Source organism: Cryptomeria japonica, unplaced genomic scaffold, assembly GCF_030272615.1.
Source record: "Cryptomeria japonica unplaced genomic scaffold, Sugi_1.0 HiC_scaffold_1663, whole genome shotgun sequence".
Taxonomy (NCBI): domain Eukaryota; kingdom Viridiplantae; phylum Streptophyta; class Pinopsida; order Cupressales; family Cupressaceae; genus Cryptomeria; species Cryptomeria japonica.
This window is the reverse complement of record NW_026729989.1, coordinates 14,400-25,283: the sequence shown is the minus strand read 5'-3', so window position 1 is coordinate 25,283 and position 10,884 is coordinate 14,400. Positions and strand designations below refer to the sequence as shown.

Genomic DNA, 10,884 nt, shown 5'->3' with positions numbered 1-10,884 from the left:
GCGAGGGATGCGGCGAGATGGCCCCAAAGGGTAGACGGAAGAGGCTGCGGGGCCGCCTCGGAATAGTCCAAGCATCGAACGCGCTTGGGGCGACTACCACTGCCAACCCCTTATCCCGCGATGCGTCCGATACACAGATAGTTCCGAGGCGGCCGAGGAGCTGGGGGATGCGGCGAGATGGCCCCAACGGCTAGACGGAAGAGGCTGCAGGGCCGCCTCGGAATAGTCCAAGCATCGGACGCGCTTGGGGCGACTACCAGTGACAACCCCTTATCCCGCGATGCGTCCGATACACAGATAGTTCCGAGGCGGCCAAGGAGCCTCACCGCATAGCAATCGTGGTGCGAGGTGGGGGATGCAGCGAGATGGCCCCAACGGCTAGACGGAAGAGGCTGCAGGGCCGCCTCGGAATGGTCCAAGCATCGGACGCGCTTGGGGCGACTACCACTGCCAACCCCTTATCCCGCGATGCGTCCGATACACAGATAGTTCCAAGGCGGCCGAGGAGCCTCACCGAATAGCAATCGGGGTGCGAGGCGAGGGATGCGGCGAGAAAGCCCCAACGGCTAGAGGGAAGAGGCTTCAGGTCCGCCTCGGAATGGTCCAAGCATCGGACGCGCTTGGGGCGACTACCAGTGACAACCCCTTATCCCGCGACGCGTCCGATACACAGATAGTTCCAAGGCGGCCGAGGAGCCTCACCGCATAGCAATCGGGGTGCGAGGCGAGGGATGCGGCGAGAAGGACCCAACGGCTAGACGGAAGAGGCTTCAGGGCCGCCTCGGAATGGTCCAAGCATCGGACGCGCTTGGGGCGACTACCAGTGACAACCCCTTATCCCGCGACGCGTCCGATACACAGATAGTTCCAAGGCGGCCGAGGAGCCTCACCGCATAGCAATCGGGGTGCGAGGCGAGGGATGCGGCGAGAAGGACCCAACGGCTAGACGGAAGAGGCTTCAGGTCCGCCTCGGAATGGTCCAAGCATCGGACGCGCTTGGGGCGACTACCAGTGACAACCCCTTATCCCGCGACGCGTCCGATACACAGATAGTTCCAAGGCGGCCGAGGAGCCTCACCGCATAGCAATCGGGGTGCGAGGCGAGGGATGCGGCGAGAAGGACCCAACGGCTAGACGGAAGAGGCTTCAGGGCCGCCTCGGAATGGTCCAAGCATCGGACGCGCTTGGGGCGACTACCAGTGACAACCCCTTATCCCGCGATGCGTCCGATACACAGATAGTTCCAAGGCGGCCGAGGAGCCTCACCGCATAGCAATCGGGGTGCGAGGCGAGGGATGCGGCGAGAAGGACCCAACGGCTAGACGGAAGAGGCTTCAGGGCCGCCTCGGAATGGTCCAAGCATCGGACGCGCTTGGGGCGACTACCAGTGACAACCCCTTATCCCGCGACGCGTCCGATACACAGATAGTTCCAAGGCGGCCGAGGAGCCTCACCGCATAGCAATCGGGGTGCGAGGCGAGGGATGCGGCAAGAAGGACCCAACGGCTAGACGGAAGAGGCTTCAGGGCCGCCTCGGAATGGTCCAAGCATCGGACGCGCTTGGGGCGACTACCAGTGACAACCCCTTATCCCGCGACGCGTCCGATACACAGATAGTTCCAAGGCGGCCGAGGAGCCTCACCGCATAGCAATCGGGGTGCGAGGCGAGGGATGCGGCGAGAAGGACCCAACGGCTAGACGGAAGAGGCTTCAGGTCCGCCTCGGAATGGTCCAAGCATCGGACGCGCTTGGGGCGACTACCAGTGACAACCCCTTATCCCGCGACGCGTCCGATACACAGATAGTTCCAAGGCGGCCGAGGAGCCTCACCGCATAGCAATCGGGGTGCGAGGCGAGGGATGCGGCGAGAAGGACCCAACGGCTAGACGGAAGAGGCTTCAGGGCCGCCTGGGAATGGTCCAAGCATCGGACGCGCTTGGGGCGACTACCAGTGACAACCCCTTATCCCGCGACGCGTCCGATACACAGATAGTTCCAAGGCGGCCGAGGAGCCTCACCGCATAGCAATCGGGGTGCGAGGCGAGGGATGCGGCGAGAAGGACCCAACGGCTAGACGGAAGAGGCTTCAGGGCCGCCTCGGAATGGTCCAAGCATCGGACGCGCTTGGGGCGACTACCAGTGACAACCCCTTATCCCGCGATGCGTCCGATACACAGATAGTTCCAAGGCGGCCGAGGAGCCTCACCGCATAGCAATCGGGGTGCGAGGCGAGGGATGCGGCGAGAAGGACCCAACGGCTAGACGGAAGAGGCTTCAGGGCCGCCTCGGAATGGTCCAAGCATCGGACGCGCTTGGGGCGACTACCAGTGACAACCCCTTATCCCGCGACGCGTCCGATACACAGATAGTTCCAAGGCGGCCGAGGAGCCTCACCGCATAGCAATCGGGGTGCGAGGCGAGGGATGCGGCGAGAAGGACCCAACGGCTAGACGGAAGAGGCTTCAGGGCCGCCTCGGAATGGTCCAAGCATCGGACGCGCTTGGGGCGACTACCAGTGACAACCCCTTATCCCGCGACGCGTCCGATACACAGATAGTTCCAAGGCGGCCGAGGAGCCTCACCGCATAGCAATCGGGGTGCGAGGCGAGGGATGCGGCGAGAAGGACCCAACGGCTAGACGGAAGAGGCTTCAGGGCCGCCTCGGAATGGTCCAAGCATCGGACGCGCTTGGGGCGACTACCAGTGACAACCCCTTATCCCGCGACGCGTCCGATACACAGATAGTTCCAAGGCGGCCGAGGAGCCTCACCGCATAGCAATCGGGGTGCGAGGCGAGGGATGCGGCGAGAAGGACCCAACGGCTAGACGGAAGAGGCTTCAGGGCCGCCTGGGAATGGTCCATGCATCGCACGCGCTTGGGGCGACTACCAGTGACAACCCCTTATCCCGCGACGCGTCCGATACACAGATAGTTCCAAGGCGGCCGAGGAGCCTCACCGCATAGCAATCGGGGTGCGAGGCGAGGGATGCGGCGAGAAGGACCCAACGGCTAGACGGAAGAGGCTTCAGGGCCGCCTCGGAATGGTCCAAGCATCGGACGCGCTTGGGGCGACTACCAGTGACAACCCCTTATCCCGCGACGCGTCCGATACACAGATAGTTCCAAGGCGGCCGAGGAGCCTCACCGCATAGCAATCGGGGTGCGAGTCGAGGGATGCGGCGAGAAGGACCCAACGGCTAGACGGAAGAGGCTTCAGGGCCGCCTCGGAATGGTCCAAGCATCGGACGCGCTTGGGGCGACTACCAGTGACAACCCCTTATCCCGCGATGCGTCTGATACACAGATAGTTCCAAGGCGGCCGAGGAGCCTCACCGCATAGCAATCGGGGTGCGAGGCAAGGGATGCGGCGAGAAGGACCCAACGGCTAGACGGAAGAGGCTTCAGGGCCGCCTCGGAATGGTCCAAGCATCGGACGCGCTTGGGGCGACTACCGTTGCCAACCCCTTATCCCGCGATGCGTCTGATACACAGATAGTTCCGAGGCGGCCGAGGAGCCTCACCGCATAGCAATCGGGTTGCGAGGCAGATTATTGGGAAGGGAACCCCCTGGGATGCGGCTCAAGCAGTGCCCAAAGGGACTGGAATGCGGAATCACATCGAGAGACCCAAATGCTATACGAGGGCTCAAATCGAATTATCGATTTGGCCACGACATGGACGCATCGGAACGACTACCTTTGCCGAACCACTCGCAATTGCATCCATACCGAAACCAATAGACATTTCCGTTAGAGCCCTCGCATAGCATTCGGGAATCTCGCATGCCCCTCTAAATCGACCAATGCTGGCGCTCAACGAAAATCCGAGCGCTACCACCGTTCGAGCGCCAGCATTGGTCGAGTTAGAGGGGCACGGGGGAGAATGCTCCAGTCAACACCTCCCCTATATAAGTTATTTGTCCGATTCTCGCACAACCGTAGTCTGCCTCGTCGAATCAAACAACGGTCCCAGATTCCGACTTCCGTTCCGTAGAGACCCAAAAGCTAGATGGAGGCTCGCAAGAAAGAGAGTCGGCGCATAGCAATCGGGTTTCTCGAACGTTTAGGGACCGAGCTCACTTGCGGATAGGGCAAAATCCGCCAAGCAACCCAAAAGCTAGACGGGGGCTCGAATCGAATCGCCTAGGCGGCCACAACAACGACGTGTTGGATCGACTACCAGTGCCAAACCATTCAGCAAGACTAGTCTGTGTCGAGGCCGGATAGAGATTCTCAGAGAGCGCCCGTATAGCATTTAGGAGACCTGCCGCGTCCCTCACACTCGACAAATGGTGGTGCACGTTTATAAATCCGAGCGATCCCAACCCTTTCAAGCACCAACATCGGTCGAGATAGAGGGGCACGGAGGGGGCTGCGTGAGACAACACAGTCCCCTATATAAGTTATTTGTCCGATTCTCACACATCCGAAGAATGGTCATCAAATCGGACAACAGCCCAAACTTCCGACTTCCGTCCCAGAAAGCCCAAGAGCTATCTAAAACGTTCATGGCCGGAACTCGATCGCGGCTATACCAGTCCGCCAAGCAACCCAAAAGCTAGACTGGAGCTCTAGTCGAATCACCTCTGTGGCCATTGCAAGGACGTGTTGGAGCGACTACCATTGCCGAACCATTCCGCAGGTCGAGTCCATACCAAGGCCGCATAGAGATTCACGATGAGCTCCTGCATAGCAATCAGGAGACTTGCCGTGTCCATCACAATCGATAAATCCTGGTGCAAGATTTTTGCATCCGAGCGCTCCAACCAGTCGAGCACCAGCATCAATCGACATAAACGGGCACGGGGGGAGGATGCTCGAGAACACTACCTCCCCTATATAAGTTATTTGTCCGATTCTCAAGCAGCCGAAGTCTGGTCATCGAATCGGGTCAAAGACCACAACTTCCGACTTTACCCACAATGCAAGTCATCGAATCGAACATCGGCCCCCGAGTCGGACTCCATGCGTATGTCAGGTCATCGGACCCAAATTCCGCCTTCCTGCGCATGGCGGGCCATCAATATCAACTCGGTCATCGGACCCAAACTCCGCCTTTCTGCGCATGGCACGCCTTCAAATCGGTCATCGGACCCAAATTCCGCCTTCCTGTGCATGGCGGGCCATCAACATCAACTCGGTCATCGGACCCAAATTCCGCCTTTCTGCGCATGGCACGCCATCAACTCGGTCATCGGACCCAAATTCCGCCTTCCTGCGCATGGCAGGTCATCGGACACAAATTCAGACCTCGCCAATATGCCTACGTATCGAATCGGTCATCGGACCCAACTTCCGACTTCATCCATACTGTAGGGTCTTTGAGGTTGGCGCGGTGCGCTCAACCCGGGGAGTCGACCCATCGAAGCATACACCTCCCCTATATAAGCTATTTGTCCGATTCCCACACCTGTGTAGTTTGCACCTCTGACCAGGACATCGACCCCAACTTCCGAACTCGACTGCAACGACGGCACCAGCGCCTTGGTGCGCACCTTGCGACGCACAGTCCCAACATTCGCCTTCCTGCACATGGCAGGTCATCGGACCCAAATTCCGACCTCGCGAGTATGCCTACATATCGAATCGGTCATCGGACACAACTTCCGACTTCATCCATACCGTAGGGTCTTTGAGGTTGGCGCGGTGCGCTCAACCCGGGGAGTCGACCCAACGAAGCATACACCTCCCCTATATAAGCTATTTGTCCGATTCCCACACCTGTGTAGTTTGCACCTCCGATCAGGACATCGACCCCAACTTCCGAACTCGCCTGCAACGACCGAACCAGCGCCTTGGTGCGCACCTTGCAACGCACAGTGCCAACATTCGCCTTCCTGCACATGGCAGGTCATCGGACCCAAATTCCGACCTCGCGAGTATGCCTACATATCGAATCGGTCATCGGACCCAACTTCCGACTTCATCCATACCGTAGGGTCTTTGAGGTTGGCGCGGTGCGCTCAACCCGGGGAGTCGACCCAACGAAGCATACACCTCCCCTATATAAGCTATTTGTCCGATTCCCACACCTGTGTAGCTTGCACCTCCGATCAGGACATCGACCCCAACTTCCGAACTCGACTAAAAAGACCGCACCAGCACCTTGGTGTGCACCTTGCAACGCACAGTGCCAACATTCGCCTTCCTGCACATGGCAGGTCATCGGACCCAAATTCCGACCTCATGAGCATACCTACTAATCGAATCGGTCATCGGACCCAACTTCCGACTTCATCCATACCGTAGGGTCTTTGAGGTTGGCGCGGTGCGCTCAACCTGGGGAGTCGACCCATCGAAGCATACACCTCCCCTATATAAGCTATTTGTCCGATTCCGACACCTGTGTAGTTTGCACCTCCGCTCAGGACATCGACCCCAACTTCCGAACTCGCCTGCAACGACCGAACCAGCGCCTTGGTGCGCACCAAAAGTGCGCACTTTTGGAGGGCACTTTTGTGCGCTCCAAAGGTGCGCACTTTTGGAGGGCACTTTTGTGCGCTCCAAAGGTGCGCACTTTTGGAGGGCACTTTTTGGAGGGCACTTTTGTGCGCTCCAAAGGTGCGCACTTTTGGAGGGCACTTTTTGGAGGGCACTTTTCTGCGCTCCAAAGGTGCGCACTTTTGGAGGGCACTTTTTGGAGGGCACTTTTCTGCGCTCCAAAGGTGCGCACTTTTGGAGGGCACTTTTTGGAGGGCACTTTTCTGCGCTCCAAAGGTGCGCACTTTTGGAGGGCACTTTTTGGAGGGCACTTTTCTGCGCTCCAAAGGTGCGCACTTTTGGAGGGCACTTTTGTGCACTCCAAAGGTGCACACTTTTGGAGGGCACTTTTTGGAGGGCACTTTTCTGCACTCCAAAGGTGCGCACTTTTGGAGGGCACTTTTTGGAGGGCACTTTTGTGCGCTCCAAAGGTGCGCACTTTTGGAGGGCACTTTTTGGAGGGCACTTTTGTGCGCTCCAAAGGTGCGCACTTTTGGAGGGCACTTTTGTGCACTCCAAAGGTGCGCACTTTTGGAGGGCACTTTTCCTGCGCTCCAAAGGTGCACACCTAGGTGAGCACCTTCGACCACACCTTGTAGCACACCAAACTCTGACTTTCGACTTCATCCGCAATGCAGGGTCTTTGAGGTTGGCGCAATGCGCACAACCAGGGGAGTCGACCCATCAAACCCAACACCTCCCCTATATAAGCTATTTGTCTGATTCTCATACATGCGTAGCCTGCAGGAGCAATTAGGACATCGACCCCAACTTTCGGCTTCTAAACGAAAACAAGGTCTTTGAGGTTGGTGTAATGCGAACAACTAGGGGAGTCAACCCATCAAACCCAACACCTCCCCTATATAAGCTATTTGTCTGATTCTCATACATGTGTAGTCTACAGGAGCAATTAGGACATCGACCCCAACTTTTGACTTCTTAACGAAAACAAGGTCTTTGAGGTTGACGTAATGCGCACAACCAGGGGAGTCGACCCATCAAACCCAACACCTCCCCTATATAAGCTATTTGTCCGATTCTCATACATGTGTAGCCTACAGGAGCCATTAGGACATTGACCCCAACTTTTGACTTCTTAACGAAAACAAGGTCTTTGAGGTTGGCGTAATGCGCACAACCAAGGGAGTTGACCCATCAAACCCAACACCTCCCCTATATAAGCTATTTGTCTGATTCTCATACATGTGTAGCCTGCAACAACGATTAGGACATCCACCCCAACTTCTGAATTCGTCTGCGTTGACCGCACCAAAGGTGCACGCCTTGGTGCTCACCAAAATCCGACTTCCGACTTCTTCTGCTATGCGGGGTCTTTGAGGTTGGCGCAGTGCGCACAACCAGGGGAGTCAACCCACCGAATGCAACACCTCCCCTATATAAGCTATTTGTCTGATTCTCATACATGCGTAGACTGCAGCAATGATTAGGACATCCACCCCAACTTTTGACTTCTTAAACAAGACAGGGTCTTTGAAGTTGGTGCAGTGCACACAACCAGGGGAGTCGACCCATCAAACGCAACACCTCCCCTATATAAAGCTATTTGTCCGATTCTCATACGTGTAGTCTGCAGCAGCGATTAGGACATCGACCCCAACTTCCGAATTCGTTTGCATTGACCGCACCAAAGGTGCACGCCTTGGTGTGCACCTTGGAGTGCACTTTGGTGCTCACCTCGGTGCACACTTTGGTGTGCACCTCGGTGTGCACCAAAGGTGCGCACCTTGGAGCGCACCAAAGGTGTACACTTTGGAGCGCACCACATAGGGTCTTTGAGAGGTTGGCGCAGTGCGCACACCAAGGTGGGTGTTGAGGTGCGTGCCGAGGTGGGTGGGTGCTAGGGTGCGCTCCATGGTGGGTGCCAGGGTGGGTGCGTGCTAGGGTGGATTCCAAAGAGGGTCATAGGGTGGGTGCCAAGGTGGGTTGGTGATATAGTGGGTTCAAAGGTGGGTACTAGGGTGGGTTCCAAGGTGGGTCACAAGTTGGGTGCCAGGATGCGTGGGTGTTAGGTTGGGTGCCAAGGTGGGCTCCTGCGTGGGTGGGTGCTAGGGTGGGTTTCAAGGTGGACGCGAGGGCGGGTGCCAAGGTGGGTAACAAGTTGGGTGTTAGGATGGGTGAGTGCTAGAGTGGGTGCCAAGGTGGGTGGGTGCTAAGGTGGATGCCAAGGTGGTTCACAGGGTGGGTGGGTTCTAGGGTGAGTTCCAAGGTGGGTCACAGGTTTAGTGCTAGGGTGCGTGTCAAGGCGGGTGTCGAGGTGCCTGGGTGCTAGGGTGTGGATGCCAATGTGGGTCATAGGGTGGGTACTAGGGTGGGCTGCAATGTGGGTGCCAAGGTGGGTAACATGCTCGGTTGGTTCTAAATTGGGTGTCAGGGTGGGTGTGCACCCACCTTGCCCGAGGTGGGTGCCAAGGTGCCAGTGTGGGTGGGTGCTAAGGTGGATGCCAAGGTGGGTGAGAAGGTGGGTGATAGGTTGAGTGGTAGGATGGGTGGGTGCCAAGATGGGTCACAGGGTGGGTGCAAGGGTGGGTAGGTGCTAGGGTTGGTGTCAGGGTGGGTGGGTGCTAGGTTGGGTTCCAAGGTGGGTGCGAGGGTGAGTGTCAAGGTGGGTCACAGGTTAGGTGCTAGGATGGGTGAGTGCTAGGGTGCAAAGGTGCCAGGGTGGGTGCTAGGATGGGTCGATGCTAGGGTGAGTGGCAAGGTGGGTCCACAAGTGTCAAGGTGGGTGCCGAGGTGGGTGCCAACTTGGGTTCCAAGGTGGGTGCCAAGTGGGCGACTGCTATGGTGGATGCCAAGGTGGGTCACGGGGTGGGTGCCAAGTTGCTAGGTTGTGTTCCAAGGTGGGTGCCAACGTGGCTGCTAGGGTGCGTGGGTTAAAGGGTGTGTCACAACGTGGGTGCCAGGATGGGTGCGCACCCACACTGGCCAAGACGGGTGCAAGGTTGGGTTCCAAGCCCGGTCACAGGCTGGGTGCTAGGATGGGTGGGTGCCAAGGTGGGCACCAGGGTGGGTGCACCCACCCTGGCCAAGGTGGGTCACGGGGTGGGTCCTAGGGTGGGTAACAGGGTGGGTACTAAGGTGCGTGCCAAGGTGGGTCATGGGGTGGGTGCCAAGGTGGGCACCAGGGTGGGTGTGCACCAACCCTAGCCAGGGTAGGTCACGGGGTGGTTGTCGGGGTGGGCGTCAAGGAGCCAAGGTGGGTGGCAAGTAGCCAAGTTGCGTGCCAAGGTGGGTGTCGGGGTGGGTGCCAAGGATCCAAGGTGGGTGCCAAGGAACCAAGGTGGGTGTCTGGGTGGGTGCCGAGGTGGGAGCCAGGGTGGGTCCCAAGGTGAGTGCAAAGGTGGGTGCCAGGGTCAAGGTGAGTGCCAATGTGGGTTCCAAGGTGCCAGGGTCAGGGTGAGTGCCAATGTGGGTTCAAAGGTGCTAAGTTGGGTGCGAGGTTGGGTGCGAGGGTGGGTGGGTGCCAAGGTGTGCTAGGTGGAAGCCCGGGTGGGTCGGCATCCCATGGGTGTCGAGTTGGGTGCCTGATGGGTGCTTCTTGTCAAGTTTTAGTCGTCGGGACTCATTTCGAGCCTTAGAGGTCGTTTCTTGTCCGGTTGCCCTGTCTTCGACCTGGGAACCCAATTTTGGTCCTCGGGTCCCATTTTTTTTTGTCTCGCATCCCACTTTTGGCCTGTGGCCTTTTCGGGGTCGATTCTCGTTTTGGGCATCAGAGCATGTTTCTTCTCCTAAAACCCAATATTTGTTTATTAAGTCTCGGAACACATTTTTGTTCTCGTGGACCCATCATGGGTCTTGGAACGCATTTGTGGTCCTTGGGTCCCATTTTGCATCCCGAAACTTGTGTTTTGGTGCTTGATCCCTATTTTGGGTGCCCACCTTGCACCAAGTGCGCACCCGGGGCAAACCGAGCGCCTTGGTGCACCGGGGCAAGATCGAGCGTGCACCCGAGGCGCCCCGAACATGCACCAAGGTGCACTCGGCCCACATGTGAGCGCAGGTCGTTGCGCCCGAGGTGGTGTGTGGGCACCGCGTTGCAGACGGGACACTGCACGCACACGACGCCCCGTCCAGGTGCACGCACGTAGGCCGGGCCGGGTGCACACCCGACGCCCTAGCAAGGTGCGCGCACCCGGGCAGGGCTCACACTTGGCGAACGGGGCGCACTTCGCGAGGGAGGGTGTGCACCTCGACGGGGGTGGGTGGCCGGGGTGGATTCGCACGTGGGTCGCGGTTTGCTAAGTACACACTGCGACAAGCTCATAACGGGTGCGATCATACCAGCGTTAGTGCACCGGATCCCATCAGAACTCCGCAGTTAAGCGCGCTTGGGCCGGAGTAGTACTAGGATGGGTGACCTCCCGGGAAGTCCCGGTGTTGCACCCT

The 10,884-nt window shown here is 58.3% G+C and overlaps 1 non-coding gene across 1 annotated transcript; it reads left to right on the top strand.

Annotated features, from left to right (window-relative positions):
• The first annotated feature begins 10,765 nt into the window (after window positions 1-10,765).
• Window positions 10,766-10,884, top strand: LOC131873395 (5S ribosomal RNA). The gene has a single exon (XR_009371353.1). It is a non-coding gene; the product is annotated as a 5S ribosomal RNA (ribosomal RNA).